A 20,861-nucleotide genomic window follows, 5' to 3' on the forward strand; every position below is an offset into this window, starting at 1 on the left:
ACCAATTTGCTAGACAACAACAACAACAGCAACAACAACAACTATGTTGCACTTGAGCCAAAAGGTGTGTTGCATACAAAGAAGAAGAAGCAGATGATACCAAAAATATGTTGATGCTAAGAAAGCAATAAACAGAAGCATTAGAGAAGCATAAAAAGAAACTACATTCTAAAAAGAAGAAGAGAACAAGAAACAAAGTTTTTAAAAGCACATCGATTTTTTCGCAAAAATTGGTACCCCATATTCGTAATCTACGGTCAATTCTAAGATGTTTTTACCAAGAAACTATAAATCTTAAATCAAATCCCAGTCCCCGCTTTTTGAGTTGAAAATTTTTAGTCCATGCAAGGACGAAAAATATGTTTTAAGGAAAATTTTTCTTTGTATTTGAAAGTCCTGGTCCTAACACGAGTTTTGATACCAATCTTGTCAGGATCGGAGTAAAAAAATTAAAGTTATGGTAATAATTCATGATAAAATCAGGGTATAGGTTTTCAACTCAAAAGCGGGGACTAGGAATTGATTTAGAACTTGCTGAAAATATCTTAGAATTGACCGTAGATAACGAGTTTGGGGTACCATTTGTGAATTTTTTGTTTGGCCCATACAATATATATAGATGGAGAAAAGTTCCTTGCATTAAAATTTATTAAGGAACAAAATTATTTTAAAAAAATATATAAGCAAAAGTAGATTACAACCACATTTCTTAATAAATCTACATATATAAAAAATGTTTTCAAAGAAAAAAAGTTATTAAAAGCGAAACATAAGAAAATCACAATAATAATAAAACTAGATAAACTACATGAGAAATACTATACTCAAATTAGTTATAAGAAAAGCAAAAAAGCTTAAGAATAACATTACGCAATGGAGTACGAAGAAATTGAGCAATTAACTGTAGTTTGCTTGAAAATACACTTACCGATACTCTAGGCATATATGTTTCATTAAGGAGTTTACCTTAAAAATAACTGTGGAACTTAGAAAAAAAACCTAATGACAAATGCAGTTAGCAATCTGCTTGATTTCAATATAAATCGCAGCTGACTCAAAAAGCAGTAACTGTACCAAGTTTTATAGAGTTACCTCGACTGGAAGGTGAGTTCACATAGTTAGCATGAATAGATTGGTAAATATTTATAATTTAAATTTTTTATATCATAAATTATTTTTATTGAGCTTAAATAATTTGCATTGAATTTTTCGTATGATAATATTTAAAAAGATAGATTTATGCCATTTCCAGAAAATCATTAATAAATTAATTTTTTTTAGTTTTGATTTTTGTTTCATATGGCATATGAAAACCAAAGTTACTCTGTTGTAGTGTATGAAGTTAATTTCTTTTGTAGATGTGGCTGCCGTACAATCGTTAAGTTGAAATCTTGAACGTCAGATCTTAACTACCATCCGTTTCGATTTCTAATGGTTCTCATTTAAGTGTTGTTGTTGTTGTTGTTGCTGTCGCTCGTTTAAGAATCAACAACGAAAAACCGCAAAGCAAAAAGCAACAGCAGCAGCAGCAACGCTGACAGAGGCAGCAACGCTGACAGAGGCAGCGACAGCAGCAGAGAATGAAATGAAATTTGTTTGCCTGAAGTGGCGCAGTAGGCGCAGTCGGAGAGAGGCGTGGCGTGGCGTAGGGAGAATGAGAGAGAGAGAGCGCTGACCACAATCTTTTTCTCCGCTTTTGCCTATGGGGTTGCTATTGTTGTTGTTTTTGTTGTTGCTAGGCAGCTGCTGATGTTGCATATTCCTAACATGGCAAAAAAAAAATAATAATAGTAAAGGAAGTAAGGAAAATAGCGAAAAAGAGAAATAGACAACTGCAGCAGCTGTTAGGGGGTTGGGGGAGGAGGAGAGGAGGGTGGACATTGCACTTCATAGACAGCTGCAAAATGTTTGACATTGTATTGCACTCACACACACGCAGCTACCACACTTACACTCAGAGAAACAATCAAGTAACTGTACTCAAATTGACTCTATAAAATTTATTGTATAAATCTTGATTCAAGTTCAATATTTCTAGTTCATTTTCTCTTTTTTTTTTTTTGTTAATTCAAAATTACTTATAAACAGTCGGAGTGTTTGAAGTACACTTGAATTAAATTTAAGAACATTTTATACTTACTTGAAAAGCGTTTTATACTTTATACGTGCTGATTTCATGTATATTTCAGACTCAATACAAGTGCATTTAAATCTTTAATTGAGTACCAAAACATCTTAAATTATTAGCTTGCAATATTGATTTTTTAAATAGTATTAAGATAACAAAACCCAAAGTTTTATTTATTATAGAATTCTGTACAATTAAGTACAATTCTACCTTAAATTAAGTAACATCAATACGAAACGTATTTATAATTTTAATTTTTTTTCTGTCTAATTTTATATTATTTATAATACATATTAATTATAAGTAATACTTTCTAATTTTATTTGAATTTTAAATCAAATGACTGCTCTTAGTTGTCGATAAATAATGAAATTATTAATAAATCGGAATATTTTTTTTTTGAGTGTATGCACAGAGCACTGATCAGCATTGCCCTCTCGCTCACTCACACACACGCGCAGAGAAGTTAACATTTGGCATAGGACAATTCGCCTACAGCTGAAAATGCTGCTACGCACAGGCATCAGAAGCGAAGAGAGGAGTGAGCAGAGAGGCAGTGAGCAGTCAGTAGGGAGCAGAGAAGAGAGAACATTTAATTGGCTGCATCTGCCAATCAACACGAATCGTTCTCTTACATTTCTGTTCTGTCGTAACAGTGTCCAGTCTTTGACTGACTGCCCGCGGTAAGAGGCAATGGTCACAACACCAGTTACTCTCACATACACACTCACTCTCTCTCACACAAACAAGCAGACACGCGCTCATTTATACGCTCGTGCCGTTCATCTCGTTCGCTCATCTCGTTCGCTTGCTCATTGAGTCGATTAGGCGCCTAATGAGCGAGCACTAACAGTTGCACTCAAGTGCAATTGCAAAGCGCAAAAGCTATCAACAAGTTTCAAGCAGCAGCCGCAGTGACAGCGACAGCGCAGCCGCAGCGCAGCCGACAGGTCGGCTCAAAAAAAAATAGACCTCAACAAGTTTGCAAATTAATATCTTTCATTTTATTTCGTTTATCTTTTACATTTTACTTTTTTCTCTTTTTTTCCTGCTGCCTAATTTTACATGTTCATGTAATAATAATATAAATTTAATTCGTTTGGTTTTTTCTGCAAATTTTCAACTGGAATTTATGCAATTTTCAGCTGTGAAAATATGCAATCACCGTTAAGCGAAAGCTAATTAAAACCTGCACAATAAACGCAATTTCCAATGCAATTTAACGTCAATTTTATAAAATATCAGCGCGTAAATTTGTATACGTATATATATATACATATATATGTAAATACAAATTTTTATTTTTCATATTTATTTTCATGGTTTTTCTTTTTTTTCAACGCTTTTCAGATTGCCATCATCATTGTTGTTGTCGCCGGCTAACGGTCAAAGTTTGAAGTGAGCAGCGACAGCGGCAGCAACAACTGAAAAATCAACTGCACTCATCCCCCCACCACCACCCCAATCATCAATATTGAGCGAGTTGTTTTCAATTTTGATTCACAACGAACGTCAGCGTCGCGACGTCGACGTCAGCAGCAGCAGCAAAACAGCTGGTAAGTTTCTTTCTGCTTTTTTCTCTTTGCTTGCCATCTCGCTCTGACTTGCGAAACTTTATTTTCTATACATAAAGCGAATATCAGTATATGTATATGTATATTTTATATACATACGCACGCATATATATATATATATATATTATATATACATACATATTTGATTATATTTCGCTTTTAATTGCACCCCAAAACTTTTCTAACAAAATATACAAAAAAAAATTCAAGTAAAAACTTAAAAAAAAAATTCTTACTTTAGCGTGAACTTTTTATATGCTCTCTCTCTCCCTCTCCCCCTCGCTCTCCCCTGAGCATAAGTTTATCAACTTTTATTTTTTTTGAGTGAGCGAAGAAGGAGGCGGGGCATGTTATAGAAATCCTTAGCTAATTGGAAATATAACTATTTTTTTTATTTGCTTTCAAAGAATGTGATGCTTATTTATAACTACAAATTTTAAGCTGTTATCTTGCTGCTATACAGGGTTGTTGGACCCTGAAATTGATAAGTTATTGCTTGTTTTTCGGTTGACTTACATTTTTGGAACACCCCTAATACTTAACTTTAAATTTTTTTATTCATTAAGAGGAAGATTTAAGAACAATTTTTCTTTCTCACGAAGTTGCTCTTTCTCTCTTTCTTAGCTCTAGAAATTTCTTATATCATAAATAACATGCAGTTCATCAATAATTTATTTTAAAATTATTTCCACTGAAGAAAAATTGACAAATCTTGTTTTTAACTTTCAAAAATAGTTCAACTTTATTAACTCATTCTTTCTTTTGTTTAACTTGTTCTAAAAACCAAAGGCAACTTAATAAAAAATAAGAATATGGGTATAAAAAAAACCAAGTAATGATTCTTTTTGTTTTTAATTATGTGACTTCTTGGTTTTTTTTTAAATTAATTTAAATATTTTTGAAACAAGTTCACATTTAAAAAAATTAACATTTCTTATATATTTTTAAAGAAATTGGCATAGAGTATTTTTTATAGCGAGTTGACTTTAAATTTGAACAGTATTAAGTATTTTCTCTGGCATTTTTGTTCGCCATTTTCATTCGTTATGCACTTTACAAAGTTCTTCAATCATTTCGTGGCAGCAATTTTCATTCGAATTGGAAATATCAACCGATTGCCCCCTTTTTTTCCCCCTCTCTCTTTCGCTCTCGCTCTCTTCTTCTTGCTTCTGATTTCCCTTTGTTGGCACTTTGCATTTGCCGTTTCTGTTTGCGCCGTTGGCCAAAAAGATTTTCCCAATTTATTGTGTTGTTGTTGTCGCTGTTGTTGTTGTTGTTTTTGTTCGCATTTAGCTTTAAATTAATTCATGCCCTCAAGTATCTTTCATAGTTTTGAGCAAGCTTCTCTTCTCTCTTCTCCCTTTCTCCGTTTCTCCCTGTCTCTCTGGCTGTTGCTCTTTCCTCCTTGGGGGCAAATGCCTTTGATGTTGAATGGTCATTCCTTGAAAGACAGAGAAAGAGCGTGTGTAATTAAAAGAATCTACATAAATAACGGCAAATATTTATTGATTGCCATCAGTCAGAATTGACATGGCAACATCCAATAATTATAATTGGTATTACGCGTTTACATGTACAAATAAACAGCTTACAACTAAGTCCTACACCCTACACTGTAATGGGTATTACAGTAATATCGTATTATATGTCAAAATCTCAAAAGAATCTAAGATAATAAATATAATCAGTTATAATACATATATCATGCTGAAATTTTGTATATAGCTAGTTGACAAGGTAATAAATTAGTTACCATGTTAAAACTTTTTAATTTCCAGTCAACATTTCATGTGTATCAGAATAAAATCATTGGAATTAATCACTAAACTATGCAAACTCAGCTAAAAGTGGAGAAATCGAGCTGAAAATTTATATATAGTTAGTTGAGATGGTATTTAATTCATCCAAATCTCAAAACTGTTTAATTTCGAATTTAATTTAAATCATGATATAATCATTGGTTTTAATATATAGACTATGCAAACTCAGCTAAAAGTTTAGATACTATGCTAATGCTGAAATTGGTTTTTTTTCAGCAGTTTTATTAGGAGAAAACTTAAGTTGTTCCTATATAGTTAAATCATATAAATCAATTCTTAACCTATGCGAACTCAGTTAACAGTGAAGTTATCAAAATGAAAAAAAAACTACAGCTTTATTCTACATTTAGTTGTTTGAGTTTTCACTAAAGTGCCAACTTAAAGTCGGCACGTTTTTGGCTAAAACCTAAAGTAAAGTAAAATAACTTAGTTTTTTTTATACATATTTTTCACTTGGGCTGCTTTAAGTTATTCAGCTGCTTATCTGCATTTCTATGGAACATACATAAGTTTGCGTTTTCTTTTCGATTTATTGTCTAATATTTTTTTCTCTTTTTTTTGCCCTTTCCTTTCCCTTTTTCCCATTTTTGCCTTTGTTTCCTTTTTTGGCTCGTGGTATCATATCGATTGCTTTGATCTTTTTGGCATTTTTATTCACATCATTCACACGTCTCGTCTTGATGGTCCGGTTTTAGAATTCTTTTCACATGACCTTGTGCCTGTTGCCGTGCACCCAAATTCCTGTTGCTACACTGCAAAAAATATTATTTTAAAATTTCTAAATTTAAATTTTTTGATTTTAACATGCATTTTTTTTTATTCTTGTTTATGTATTGTTTGTATTCAGAGTATATTATGAGAGTAAAATATAAATGACACAAATTTAAAATTAGCAAATAAGTCCAAATAAAAACAGTTTTTATAGAGACTTGATAGCTATGAATCAAAATATTTGCTAGGAGTGAAATGAAAAGACTTTCTTGAATCAAGTATTTGGTATTGATTTAAGAGTATCCAAGATCATCAAATTTTTTGCATTGTTTGTGTTTGATTTTATTTCGGAATGTCGGATCTATTTTCATCTTTATATCACCCTTTTTTTTTGTTTCTCCCCCTTTTTCCCAAATATTTCCTTAACATATTTTTATTGATGCTTTATGTGAAATTGTTATCTTTTTTATTATCTTTTATACTAGTTAAACGCCTCGAGATCGGGTATATAGAATGGTAACTATTGCTGTTTTAAATTTAGAAATTCAAGCAAAAAGTATTTTACGGGTATTCATGTGTTGGATTTTTTTCTATACCCTTTTCCGCTTGTTGCTACTTGTCTCTGTCTGTTGAATTCTATGTCTACTCCGTTCACACACAAAAAAAAAATAATATTAATGTAAAGGGAAAAGTTGTCAAGGTCAAAGCCTAAATTACGCTCATTTTCAGATTCATTTGAACACCCAAATGGTTGTTGTTGTTGCTCGGGTGCGTGGCATGCATTTAAAATATGTTCATTACAAAATGTTTTACCCCTTTACAAACACACACACACACACATAGCAAGAGAGGTCAAAGATGCCATGAAACAACCTTTTTCTGTTTTCCCATTTGGGGGGGGGGGACTTAAAAAAGTTTTTGGGGGCCAAAAGTGGGTTAAACGTCTAGCAAAATATTTGGCATTTTATTAGTAAATTTATTTTGCAGTCACACAGGAACTAAACCCCCTTCTACCCCCTCCCTTGGCACGCCCCTGCTCTATAGGCATAGCTTGAAAAACTATTTCCGGCATTAAATTGTCTCCCAGCTTGCATACAATATCAAGCTATAGACTCCTCCAAAAAAAAAAAAAACCCTCCCCTCAACTATTGCCCCTACATTTCTCAACCCCTGCAACTTGTCATTTTTCCCAGTTGATGCTACGTTTTGTCCTGTTTTTCGGACCATTTAAATGCTTTTTTGCATTCTCAAACACACACACACACACACACACAAATAGTTTAGTTGCATTCTGTTAAAGTATGTGTGCGAGTGTGTGTGTGTGTGGGAGGGGTGTGTGTGTGTGTGTAACGCCAATTGAGTGCTCTGATTTCTGTAGCTGATTTCAATTCAAATTGAAATTGAAATTGAAATTGGAACAGTTTTTCGTTTCGTTTTTAGTTGTTGGTCTTTTCATCAGTTTCGATTACGAAATGCACACACACAACACACACGCACACACACCCACACACATACACAATTGCTGCTGTTGTTATACCCTGTAAACAGCATGCATACACATAGAGTTGTTTCTATCAAAGACAATAGAAAACGTTTCACACTCAGTTTAAACCATTTTGTAAACAGTTGATTTCAAATTTCTCGCTTGCAAATTCGGTATATAGACTAGCATATACCCTGTTAAATATATATGATTATGAAATTTAAAGAGAAGTAAAGAAAAACTGAAATAGTGTGAGTGTTTGGCATAGAGGATAAAAAACCTACTTTTAAATTTTCTCCTATTTTTAAAATGCCGCAAATTCTATAAACAATCAAATAAAAAATAAAAATGATCAATCATACCAAATGAGCTTTTTTCTTTACACCAAGTTCCTAAATCTTAAAAAACTTTGGTTCTTAAAATTTTGATTCAGATTCTATGCCGAAATTCTCAATTGTTTTTTTAATTTTTTATACTAAAATAGTATTTAACAAAAATATTTCTATATTATAAAAGCATCTTCATTTAGATAATACTTTTTATTACAAGTATTGAAATAAGCTGCGATCTAAAATCGTAATTTCAAAAAAATAAAAAAAAAAAATATTCATTGTTACAGTTTTTTCTTTAAAATGTTTTATTTTATAGGGTGTGCTTTAGTCTTATAATTGTGTATTCTTCTTAATTTTTTGTTTTTTCTACCTCATTAATTTCTTATCGGTTATCTGCAAAGTTCTGATCTCAAACCCTTCTTTTTTTTTTTTTTTTTTTTTTTGATAAAGTTTATGCAAAATGCAAAAGTTAGTAGGGGAGTGTGTGTGTGTGCGTGTGTGTGTATGCCTCAATATGTGTATTGTGTATTGTTAAACTCGTGATATTGTAATTGAGCATTTTTATGGTCAGCTTGTCAGATAATTGCCAATGCGAGCAAAAGAGAGGGAAACGTAGTAGGCAGAGAGAGAGAGAGAGGGGGTGAGGGTGGAAGTGGTTTGGGGGTGGTGCCATTGGTGGTGAATGTCTTGCTTCATTTACTTGCCACGCACGTGCGGAGCGCATTGTTCATGGGATTTTGTAAAGAAAAATGTTATGTTATTTTGCCACAGCTGAGCATACAGAGAAATAGAGAAAAAGAGAGCGGGAGGGAGAGGGAGACAGTAAGAAAGGTAGAGAGACTTTGAGAAACTAAGATAGCTTTAGTAGGACTGACTTATAAAGAGGCAGAAGAAAGGGAGAAGAAAGAGAGAGAAAAAGAGGTTCGTAAAATAGAGAAATGTTTAAGAATAAATGAGAGAGAGAGTAAGAGAGACAGAGTTCACTTACTTGAACAACATATGCGCTTAAATTGCTTCAAATGCTGCTAATAATCGCTATCGATATGAATATTATGATCGTTATCGCTATTGCTATCGTTATCGTTATCGTTGAGACTGTTGTTGTTGTTGTTGTTGTTGCCATGTTCGCGTTGCCATTGCTCCAAAATGCGCTTCTTTTGATTGAACCAACGAACTGTGGCGCCACCAGCTGATGTGGCACGTGCAACAGCCGCCTCCATCAATTGATCGGCATTCTTTGCCTCTTGCTCTTGAACTAGCTGCCTTTCTTGCTTTTTCTCAAGCTCAAGCTGTGCCACATTTTCATGCAACATGCCACGTCGCTTACGTTGACTATGATGATCATGATGATGATGATGATGTGATCTCTTTTTGTAGTCTTCTTCATCCGTCTTTTCTTCAACTTCCTCCTCCTTCTCTTCCTTCTGCTCCTCTTCTGCCAGCTGCACTTGCAACTGCACCTCACTCAGTTGTTGCAACTTGAATTGTTGTCGCTGCTTTTTGTCGTGTTTCTTAGTCTTTTTGGGCTTTTTCGATTTGGATTTGGATTTGTGCTTGTGTCGATGTCGATTTCGATTTCGATAACGATCTCGATTGGCATTGATCTCAACTTCTGCCTCATGCAACACTGGCATGCTGGGCAGTTGCTCTCTGTGCTCTCTGTGCTCAATACGTTCCCTTTGCACTGTCTCTTCAACTTCTTGAGGAAGCTGCAACTGCTGTTGACGTTGTGAGGCAACTTGAAATGCATCTTCATCATCGTCCACTTGCATGGGCGTTGCCACAGTTGTTGTTGCCACCTGCCGCCTGCTGCTGTGGCAAGCACGTCGACTTGAATTTGATCTGCCCATTTGCCGTTCAACTCGCATTCGCTTGAAAGCCTCTTGACGCGTCCTCAACGCGTCTACAACTGAGCTTGCAACTGTCACATGCCACATGCCACTTGCCACTCGCCACTTGCAGCTGTCAACTGGCTGCCACAAGCAACAAATCGCAGACGCATCAAATCGAGTTCGCTTTCAAAATGGAACTTCGAATTCGACTTCGATATCGATGTCGATGTCGATGTCGATATCAATATCGACTCCAACTGCAAGTCCAACAGTCAAACTGAAAGCGAAGACATTTGTTGCATATGCCACATCCCTCTGCCCCCTAATCCTAAACTTTCCCCTTGCCAGTTGTTTACAGTTGTTACTTTTTATTATTGTTCCTGAAAATCTGCTACAATTTTGAAAAAGAATAGATACTAGTAAGGCTGTGAAAGACCCTGTACTTATTTTAGGGAACTCAAATGTGAGTTGCTTTCATTAAAAAATTAATTTGAACTCTTAAAAATTGTTGAAATAATAATTAAATTCAAATTTTTTCTGAAATTAAAAAATATAAATTTTTGTTATTGAAATAAAACATATTTCCATTTTTTTTTACAATAATAACAAATAAAAGTTGTTTTTCAATTTATTATATAAAAATAAAAAATGAAATAATAATAATTGACACAGACCCTTTTTAATACAAATAATCAAATATTTTTCAATAAATAAATAAATTTCAAATAATGAATAATAAAATATGCTAAAAAAAATTTTAAATTAAAAATTAAAAATCAGATTATATTTAAAACTCTTGCAGTAACAATTGAAGTAAAAAATTAAATAAAAAATATTTATTTGTTTATTTTTTATTTTATAATATTGAATCTAGTATACAATAATAAAGTTAATGGAAAAAAAATTAAAATTAAATTTTAGAGCGATTCTTTTCTACCCACTCTTTGTATTTTCCAAGTACAGGGTACAGAAAATATGAAGTGAAACTAGAAAAACTTGGGCTCAATAAGATTAAAGTTTCGGGGTTCCTGGCTAGGGAATGAGTATTTCTTTGCAAGTATCGAAAAAGGCATCGAACTAAGAGCAGACAATGAGCTTGAGCTAAAAGTTGTTTGTATTTCTCTAAGGAGGAAGCATAAATCTTTTGTATCTACATATGATTACTTATAAGCTAAGCACACATACAGTGGCTGCAAGCTATTTTGACCCACTACACTAATATGTTACATATTTTAAATGAATTTATCTTTTAATGAGAGGAAGATATACAAATAAATCTAAATATAAATAAATAAATATTTTTTATAAATTAAGCAATAATAAACAAATATAATAAACAATATGTAGCGATGCAAATAAACTGTGAATCACTGTACGTAGAGAATACATACACTGTCTGAATGTTGTTTATTGAATTCTTGTTGAATATGCCGGCGGCTTTTGATTTTTGTTATTGTTTTTATTATTATTGTTATTTGTTTTGTTCTAGAGAAGAGCCGATAAATGCATCGACTGAAATGAAATGTAGACAAAAAGACTAAAAGATAAAAGAGAATACAACTTTTAAGCCCAGACAGACAGACACATAAATAGAGCAGCGAACCCAAGCAAACTTGGAGATTTGGCTTCCTTTATTCCGCTCTTTCAGTTTCCCATTTTCATTAGTTTTGTAGGGAGCCAATCAAGCTGAAATTTGAGATACAACTGCAGTTGAGCGCAGGTGCAAAAGCGGTTGAAAGGAAATCATTAAGGACCGATCCATAAGGCTTTTCTTTTCACTTAAAATTATTAAATTCCGGCTAAGAGATTAAAAATAAGTGTGGGTGACACATGAAACAATTTACGCTAGTTAACTGCTCGACTAACACTTACCCTGTAAACAGTTTGTTATGAAATTTGAGAAATTTGCACATTTTCATACATCTAGCTCTGAAAGTCTGAGTTCTCTACCTGCCAAATGCCTACCTCTAGCTCTTAAAGACTTCAAGGTTCAATGAGCTTACTTTAGGAACTTTCTTTCCTTACCCATTTAAGTACACGCTTTGCATACTGTTGGTACAGGGTATTTTCGTAAATAAAAAAAAAACCAAAAACAAGCAAACGAGTGAAACAGGCGTGAAAATAAATATTATTTAAGAGCAGTGAAAAAGTGAAAATGAAATTTGACAGGAACCAACACGAGGCTCTTTTCAGAGTCAGAGTCAGAGTCAGTGCGTTGAGTCGCGAACTTGACATGTGCCGGCGCCAAGGCAGACCTTCACAAAAGGGCGATGAACATGACGAAGAGGGGGAAAGAAGCAGAGAAAAAAGTGGGGGTGTGATAGGTAGGCTATTGAGGGCAAATGTTGGCCCTGAGAGTCGTGTCGAATCGAATCTCTTGGCCACAAACAAACAGAAAGCGTTGGGTATCCAAGTGGGAGTCATGTGGCTGTCACCATTTGTGTTGCCCTTGCCCCAGGGGCAACAACAACAACACGCTACGTGATGAGCCTTGCAACCAACGCACAATACAAGACAACACAAAACAACACAACACAAAACAACACGCACTCAATGACAGCAAGCATATGAGACGCATTTATACCAGGAATGTAAATGGACTTGGCTACTAAACGTAACGCTCGATTGTGCTGAAATTTTCAGAACATGAAAATAGAATCATAATATACTTAAACTGCCAAAATCAAAGCTTTAGCTTTTAAATTGAACATACAATTGAGATTTTAAAAATTGAATAAAAGTTGGAAGAAAACTGTTTTTTTTTTTTTTAGATCAGAGTGATAATCAGACTGTTCTGAAATTTTTAAATTATTTAGATGAAATCTTCATCTATACAATTGAGATATAAAATGTTAGAAAACTAATACTGCTCTTTATTCCTAGATCTTACATTATAATGAAAACGAACGTTCTCAAATTTTTAAAATTTTGGGAACAACTTAAATATGTTATTATGTCGAAAATCAAAGCTTTTGGTTTTATAGAAAGCTTTAAATTCATTTACTTAAGGTTTTTTAAAAACTCACACAGTCCTTAGTAATAATCGCTCTATTACTCAAAAATTATATAGACTTCGAAACAGTTGATTGCTCTGAAAATTTAAAAAAATAAAGATGGAATCAAAATACATGATCTTGTCAAATATGAAAGTAATAGCTGTAAAATTGAGCTTTTTATGAAGATTTTTCAAGTTGATAACGAATTTCTGGAATCTAGAATACTAAAACTGGCTATGTTGTTTTTCTTATCATGCTGAAATATTTGGATTGGTCAGTTTTTTTTAGAGTATACAAAACACATTTTGTTTTTTTTTTTTCATTATTTCTTTTTTTTTTTTGTTTGGTATGTCCGCTAGATTCCCTAGGGAGCTTGTGGGGAATGTGAGTTGTGAGTTGTTCGCTGAGTGGCTGAGCTTGGAAATGTCACAACTGATGCGGGGAAACGTGAGGGGAACTGAGCAGAGACGGCACCCGATTAGTTAGTTGTGTGTGGCAGTTGTTGGCAGCTCATAGCCCCATGGGAAACAACAACAACAACAACAAATAATCACACACAAAAAACGAAAGAAGAAAAAAAAAAAAAAGGACGCTGAAAGGAAAACGGCACTTTTGGCAATTGGAATACTTTGGTTTCTGTGTCTTAATCGTATCGTCCAAGTTGAAGTAAAAGTAGACTGACCACGCAGCTATCTGACAACTGTCAAGCTAAGAAGAAATGAGAGAAGAGAGATGAGAGATGAGAGAAGAAGGAGACAAGCAGCTTAAAGCTGTAGACGGCAGCTTAAAGCGCACCTCCCTATGCGATTCTCATCAGTCGAAAACGAACGAAAAAAAGATGAAGAAGAAGAAGAAGAACACAGAAGACTGCTAAACTTATGAACAAAATTTATCACTGACACTTTTGGCAAGTGAAATAAATAAGAAAACGACAAATGACAAGCGACAAAAACGGCAGCTGCTTTCAAGTGGATTAAAGCAAACAGAAAAGAGACAGAAAAGCGACACAGAGTGACTGTAAGAGTGTAAGAGAGAGAGAGAGAGAGACAAGTGCAAAGACAAAGACATCAGAAGGTGCTACCAAAAATCTGTTAGCAGGTAAAATCTGCTCTTAACTAATTAGCACGGCTTTGCTTTTCATTTATTTACGAGCCCTTGACGATGCTCTCTGCGGTCATTTGACATTCCGGCAAATAAATAAAAAAATATTTCCAAAGAAAATGCGAGGAAATTGCTTAATATTTTGAAATGTCAGCTGGTATCGTTCCCATGAAAAAACTTCAAATCCAATGTGAAAAAAAGCTTACAATTAATGATGCAAATCCAAACTAAATAGCGAATTGAAATTTGAATTTTAATGAAGGCCAATGAAAACATTAAATGGTCGACTCATTGATTTTCTATAAACAATTTTAAATGTTAAAAAAAGAAAAAAAAAATGCGGCAATTAATTCTCTGATTTTTTGGTAATAATTTTAACAAAAGACAAATTTAGGAAACAAGATAGGAACTCTAGGAGCTTACCAAGAGTCAGATTATTTATGATTTTCGATTAATTTTACTTGATTAATTGCATTTTTTATTAAGTTTTCATCGCTAGTTGGAATAAAATTATAATACTAAATTATTATTATTATTATCCTGCATTCCCACAAGAGAAGTCAATGCCCTAGCTCACGTATGAACATATTTCAGCTGCTCCACTGTCATATATTGTTATATGTATAACAGAAAATAAATTTCACCTGCACGCAAAAAAACATCGCATCCCCCGGGGCAACAACACTACTATCAAATCTATTCATGCACTTCGACAACAAACATGAAATGCAACTAAATCAAATGTGAAATTTGAAATATGAAATGTAAATTTATAGACACCCCCATGCACACCCTAACTCACACACACACAAACAAACACACACACCTTTCGAATGGTTGTATTAAATGTCCCAATATGACAAATGCTTCAATGCTTGTTGACGTTGATGTGCAACTTTTTTTTTTATTTTATTTTTTTTATTGCAACAATCAGAAAGAACACTACAGTCACTGTGAATAGTATGTGTACCGCGTGAGTGCAGCTAGGGAATAGTCAACTCCACATGCAACTGGAGTCAACATTTACAATATTTATATTCACAGCTAAAACATTTTTAAGCTGTGAAAAATCTCTATTTGTGTAGTAAAAATCTCTTAATAAGACCTTAAAGAATAAAAGGAAAGTAATGTTATTATAAGTATTGAAATAAAATAAAAAAAAAAACTGGGAATCTAAAAATTTCAGTAAAGAAATATTAAAAAATTCTTACATATTTATTTATCTTTAGAAGAGTTAGAGAAATATCTAAGATGTTTAAGATACAACTTTTGGAATAACTTTAGAATATTGAGATTAAATAATTACTTACTATACATACTAGTTTTTAAACTTCAGAAAATTTATATTCAATTGGTCATAGAGAAACTAAAAGAGAATATGATAATAAAATATAGAAGAATTTAATTCTACAAAGTAAGACAGGAGACTTAACTTTTATGTCTAAGATTCAGCTTTTAATAGATATTTTTGAATTGATATTTCAGTTATTTGACTGAGACCTTAACTAGATATGCACAAAATTAATTGATGAGTTTATTTGAGAATGCTATGCATAGTTTGGGAAAATATGAGTTATAGTATAAATTGTAAATCAAGTTCCTTTTTAAAGACATTGAACTGATCAAAAGCTCCTTAGATTAATTTTCCCACGACAAACACTAAATACTTGCATATTTAAAGACACTTAACATTTCTATAGATACATATAGACATAGTATATATGTAGGATATATCAGATATTTTATAGATTTGCTGTGATTGACAAGACGCGTCCACACATCAAACGCGAAACTGTCAGACGATTTTGAGTTCCATCAAAGGTTTAAACAGGCATAGTTACTGCTATCTTTAGCTCTATAAAGAAGACCAAGCATAACGCGCATATCACACAGATACACACACACACACACACACACACACACACACACAAACACACACACACACTAAATAACTCTTGCCATTAGTTGTGATATCAGTTTTCTATATTTGTTTGGCATTTGCGCATTCATGGAATTGTTATTACTGACACTCCCTCTTCTCCCTTTTATATTTGTTCCTCTTCTTCCCCAGTGTATACCCTATGCCCTATACCCTGTACTCATAGTGCGTTTTGTTTGGCTTGTCTGTAATTGTTGTTGGTCTCTTGCTACTCGTATGTATTTACGTATGAATATCATCAAGAAAATGTCAAAGAAATCTAAATAATCGACTTGTAGATATGCTGTAATCTTTGAGCATGTAGAAGACATACTTAAAAATTGGAGAATTTAAATATTTAAAGGTCATACAGAAGATAATATAACTAAAATAAACATTTCGAGTAAAAATTAATTTTTCCTTTTATTCTGCCTGTTGAACAGTTTGGTCGTGATTTATGCTTACAGGGTATTTAAATTAAAAGTAGTATCATAGATACCCTAATTTTAAGGAATCTAGACAAAAATTTTAATTTATTTAATTTTAATGGAAGAAACCTTTTCTCAGAAACAATTTATATTTATTTTTTGGTCCATTACTTGCTCCTAAGCTACCCGATATAGGCAAGAGCTATACTTATTGGGTATTAAAATGAAAAGCGAAACAAAAAATAACTCAAGATTGAGGAGTATGACTAAAAGAAATTTTTAAATTAAGAGTAAAAATTTGTTTACAATTAAATAGATAAAATAGTTAGTTATATACTTAATCAAATTAAGGTTTATTCTCCCACATTTATGCATGAAAAACAATCTTTTGTAAAAAAACGTATACAACATAATTAAAAGAAAATAAATACATAAAATATTTCAGTTGTAAAGAAAATTCTAAACTCTGAATAAATTGATATTATATATAGCTTAAATGCATGAAAAATAATAAGGAAAAAAAAGCACAACAAAAAAAAAAAAAAGATAAAATCTTTTCCCAGCAATTATTTTTTTCCTGCAGTTGTCTTTTACTCAGTTCTATGCTACCCCATTTTGGTTGGATGTATACCTAAAGGTTATAAGAATAATTTGAATTAGAAATACCCTGTAATTCTAAAGGAATAAGAAATTTAAAATTAAAAATGCAGAAATATATTTAAATAAATTTGAAACACACACTTTTTTGTGCTGCTTCTCTGACTGTTGCTCAGATCTATGCTACCCCGTTTGTATAGGAACTATGCTGGGTATGAAAATGAAAAGGAGACAACAAAAAAAAAAGAAAAAAAGTAAACATAAATCGCTGATATTGCTCAAATAAATGGCACAACATGGCGGATAGTAACATATACCTGACAATAAGTATTAACCCCAAGTTGAATGTTTGCCACAAGGGGTAGAAAGAGAGAGAGAGAGAGAGAGAGAGAGAGAGAGGGAGTAAGGTGGCTTGGGGTTAGTTCCGCAGCAAAAAGCAATTGGAAAGCTGCGTTGCATTTTGCGTGCGATTCGATTTTCAATGGATTTGTAGCTTTAGCTCTTGTTGCTTGTCATTGTTGTTGTTGTTGTGGTTTAGTCCTGTTGCTCGTGGTTGTTGCTGTTTTTGCTGGTTATTGGTTATTGGTTTATCTGTTGTTCGTGTCGTTGTTGCCGCTGTTTTTATCATTTGCTGCTGCATTTTTATCGCTCTTCCCTCTGCAGTTGCATTTCATTTCATTTTCATTCGCATTTGGCTTCTCATTTATTTAGAACAATGCATTATGCTTCACTGTACTCTGTTAGCTGCTATATTTGTTTAGAAACTTATCGATAATTTGTCATGCCATGAATTATATCGAGTGTTACATGTTGCCCATGGGACAAATGTGACTTGGCTTTTGTTATTGTTATTGTTTACCTATATTCGCATTGTATTCATTCAGGATTTATATACACTTTTTCATGTGTGTGTGCGTGTGTGTTTGTTATCGATAGCTTATTTGTTTGCTTTGTTGTTGTGTCGGCTTAAGCTTATTTTTCATAAGTTTATTAGTTAAAGCCTTAAAACGCTGCTGAGAACTCAAGTTAAGCATGTTGATGACTAAGTTGAGTGATATCGATAACTTATTTTTATGTTATCGATAACTTTAGTAAAGCTATAAATAGGCGGAACCTTCAATTGCACTTAAATTATTAGCTTGAGTGATTGTTTTAAATAACTATTAATCGATAAACTATTAGCGATCATTATTGAATATATTGATAACCACAAATTAGAAGTGATTGTACGTAAATTTGCTTAAGTTGTTAGTTGTCGATTATGCCATCGATTGTTAGTTATCGAATGTTATCGATAACCATCGATTAACATGCAAAAATTTAACAATATTTATTGCACACTCATATCGACAAATTGCACAAACCAAAGTCACACTTAAGCTTCTTGATGCGTTATCGGAAACGCAGATCTTAGCAAATGCCTAATGTTAAAAAAGGGGGTAGGGGGTTTTCGGTCTGCAACTTGACAAATAACACACACACACACAAACAATCGCAGGCATATAATGTGCAGAGCGTTAAATCGAAAATAAACTTTACAACAACAAATGACAATGGTATTCCCTTGCAAACCAAAAAAAAAAAAAAAAAAAAACTTGAAATAATTTTTCAAATCACTTCGAGTGCGAAAAAGAAGTGGAAATCTAAGCGGAACTGATAATAAAAAATAAGCTTAAAAAAGTTAAATGCAAAAACGGCAGCAACAACAACAAGAACAAATGGAAAATGGAAAGCACAAAAAAAGTTTTCAGCACAAAATGCGAATTCCCCAAACAGTTTACCAAAAATGGGGCGAGAAGTGTAAGGCAGTCTCTATATATAAATCTAAATGAGCTTAGTGTATGTAACGGCAAAACCAAAAAAAAAAAAAAACAAACGAAAAAAAAGATTTATTGTTTGATTGCGTAGCATTTTGCATGTGGCAAGTGGCAAGTGGCTATGGCTGTGCCACACAGCCCAAAAGCTTAAAGCGCGCGAATTCCTGTCGATTTTATGAATTTTATTTCGGTATTCAAAACCATAAAACATTCAAAATACCCCAACGAAATCCCCTGGAAACCCACAATCTCCCCCCATTCCGCCACCAAATGCTGTGTAACAAATTTCGTGTGATTTTGGTGAGAATTGAATTTTTTATGATTATAAAGCCAACATCAATTTTGCCACGAAAATCCTCTTGATACCACAGTTAAAATCACTCCACCTCCAATTTTTCAACCCTCTTTTATTGCCTGCATGTCGAGCAATCTCGTGATCTACTTCCTTATCATTCTATCGCAATTCTACTCACACATCTCTCTCTCTCTCTCGTTCTCTATTTGCAGATTAACATGTTGTTCAAAGGGTAAGTTGACCACATTTCACACTTAGCTTATATAATAGAGGGAAATTTTCTCCCCTTGTCCACTTTTTTTAAGTCATTGTTATTGGTGCTATTGTATTGTCAATGCCAATATTATTGTGGGACCACATGAAAGCACCCACAACTTTAAATCTTTTCAATAAATGTTGAATTACCAGTCTAATTCTTGATTAGATTACAAGAAAAGCTTCGTTAGTGCCTAAATTGACGCAATTGTCACTTTATGCTGTGAAACTACAAAATAACATATAGAACTTCAAAGAAAAACTCTGCAGATAATTTTCAAGTGGTGCCATGACATATCTCAGGATCTATTTTAGCGATGATCATGAAATTTGGTATGCAAACTACAAAAATCATATATATTCACTATTTGTTAAGAAATCTAAGAAAAGGTTTCAAAAAAGTATTATACCATAAAACCAACCAATTGAACTCGACTTAGAAGTGAAATACAATGCTAAAATTTTCTGTGGAGACATGTATGATTAAAATAAACCAATTTACATAGAGAAAAGCTTAAGTTTTTATATCTGCAATGCCTCAAAAGAAGACTTAATACTTGTTGACAGACGCAAATTTTGCACACACACATTTTTGTGCAGTTTTCTTGTCAAATATTTTATAGACTTCAAACAGTGCACTTAACATAAGTCCATCATTGTGCCTATTTAAAGAATCGGGAGACTTTTTTCAGTTTTCTGCGCATTCTTCACACTTCATCTCAAGGCATTTAACACATTTCCTTCTTGCAAAGTGCATTTTTGAAAATGATTTTCGAATATTTTCCAAACATTTCTCAATGCAAGTTTTGCGTTTGGCATTTCTGACATGTCTTGTTATGTATTTTCACTACATATACACATGTTTCTGTAGTCTTTAATTTATTTATAACTTGGAGTCACGTTGTGGAGTCTGCAGAAGAAATTCCATTGCGGGTTTTGCAGGATTTTTTTTTTATTTTTGGAATTGCAAAAATGTGTTAGAAATCAGTATATGCTGCGTATGAGGGAAGAAGTGGCAACGATGAGAATATCTGCAATTATTTGCTTGCGACTTTCAAATACCCTAGAAAAAATATTAGCTGATGTATTTATATTAAAAACTAGACTTGTCATATTTTAAGTAGATAACTTTTATGTTTCGCTTTTTCAGCTACAAAATATTTACAGGGTATGTTTACACTAAAAAATAAATGAACAAAAATTCGTAGATTTCTGAGAAATATATAACATTTTATCATTTAAATGTATAAAAAATCCACCAGAAGCAAAAAAATTTTTAAATAGGAGAAAAAAATTTGAATGTAAAAATTGGTGTTATTTTTTTAATTTTTTAAAATTGTGTTATTTAACGAAAAAAATAAGTAAAAATAGTATATTATTGATTTAAGAATGTTACCTATCTAGCAGAGCAAGTAAAAATAAAATTGAAAATGGCATTTGCGACCATAACTAGCCACAGTGCAGTAAAAAAGTAAGCATACAGTTACAAGCTGGCATTGCTAATGAGCTGCGCCTGCCACTTGCAACTTTAGCAGCTCTCTCAGCACCCCCCACCCCCCTTTAACCCCCTCTCA

General features: G+C 33.0%; 1 long non-coding RNA gene across 1 annotated transcript in view; it reads left to right on the forward strand.

Annotated features, from left to right (window-relative positions):
* Window positions 1–19,302, forward strand: part of LOC117794234 — a 192,544-nt gene extending 173,242 nt beyond the window's left edge. The window contains exons 3-4 of the long non-coding RNA XR_004618400.1: window positions 3,479–3,684; window positions 19,245–19,302. This is a non-coding gene — a long non-coding RNA (uncharacterized LOC117794234). The remainder of the gene's footprint in view (window positions 1–3,478; window positions 3,685–19,244) is intronic.
* The last annotated feature ends 1,559 nt before the right edge of the window (window positions 19,303–20,861 follow it).

The sequence above is a fragment of the Drosophila innubila genome, chromosome X (genome assembly GCF_004354385.1).
Source record: "Drosophila innubila isolate TH190305 chromosome X, UK_Dinn_1.0, whole genome shotgun sequence".
NCBI classification, from domain to species: domain Eukaryota; kingdom Metazoa; phylum Arthropoda; class Insecta; order Diptera; family Drosophilidae; genus Drosophila; species Drosophila innubila.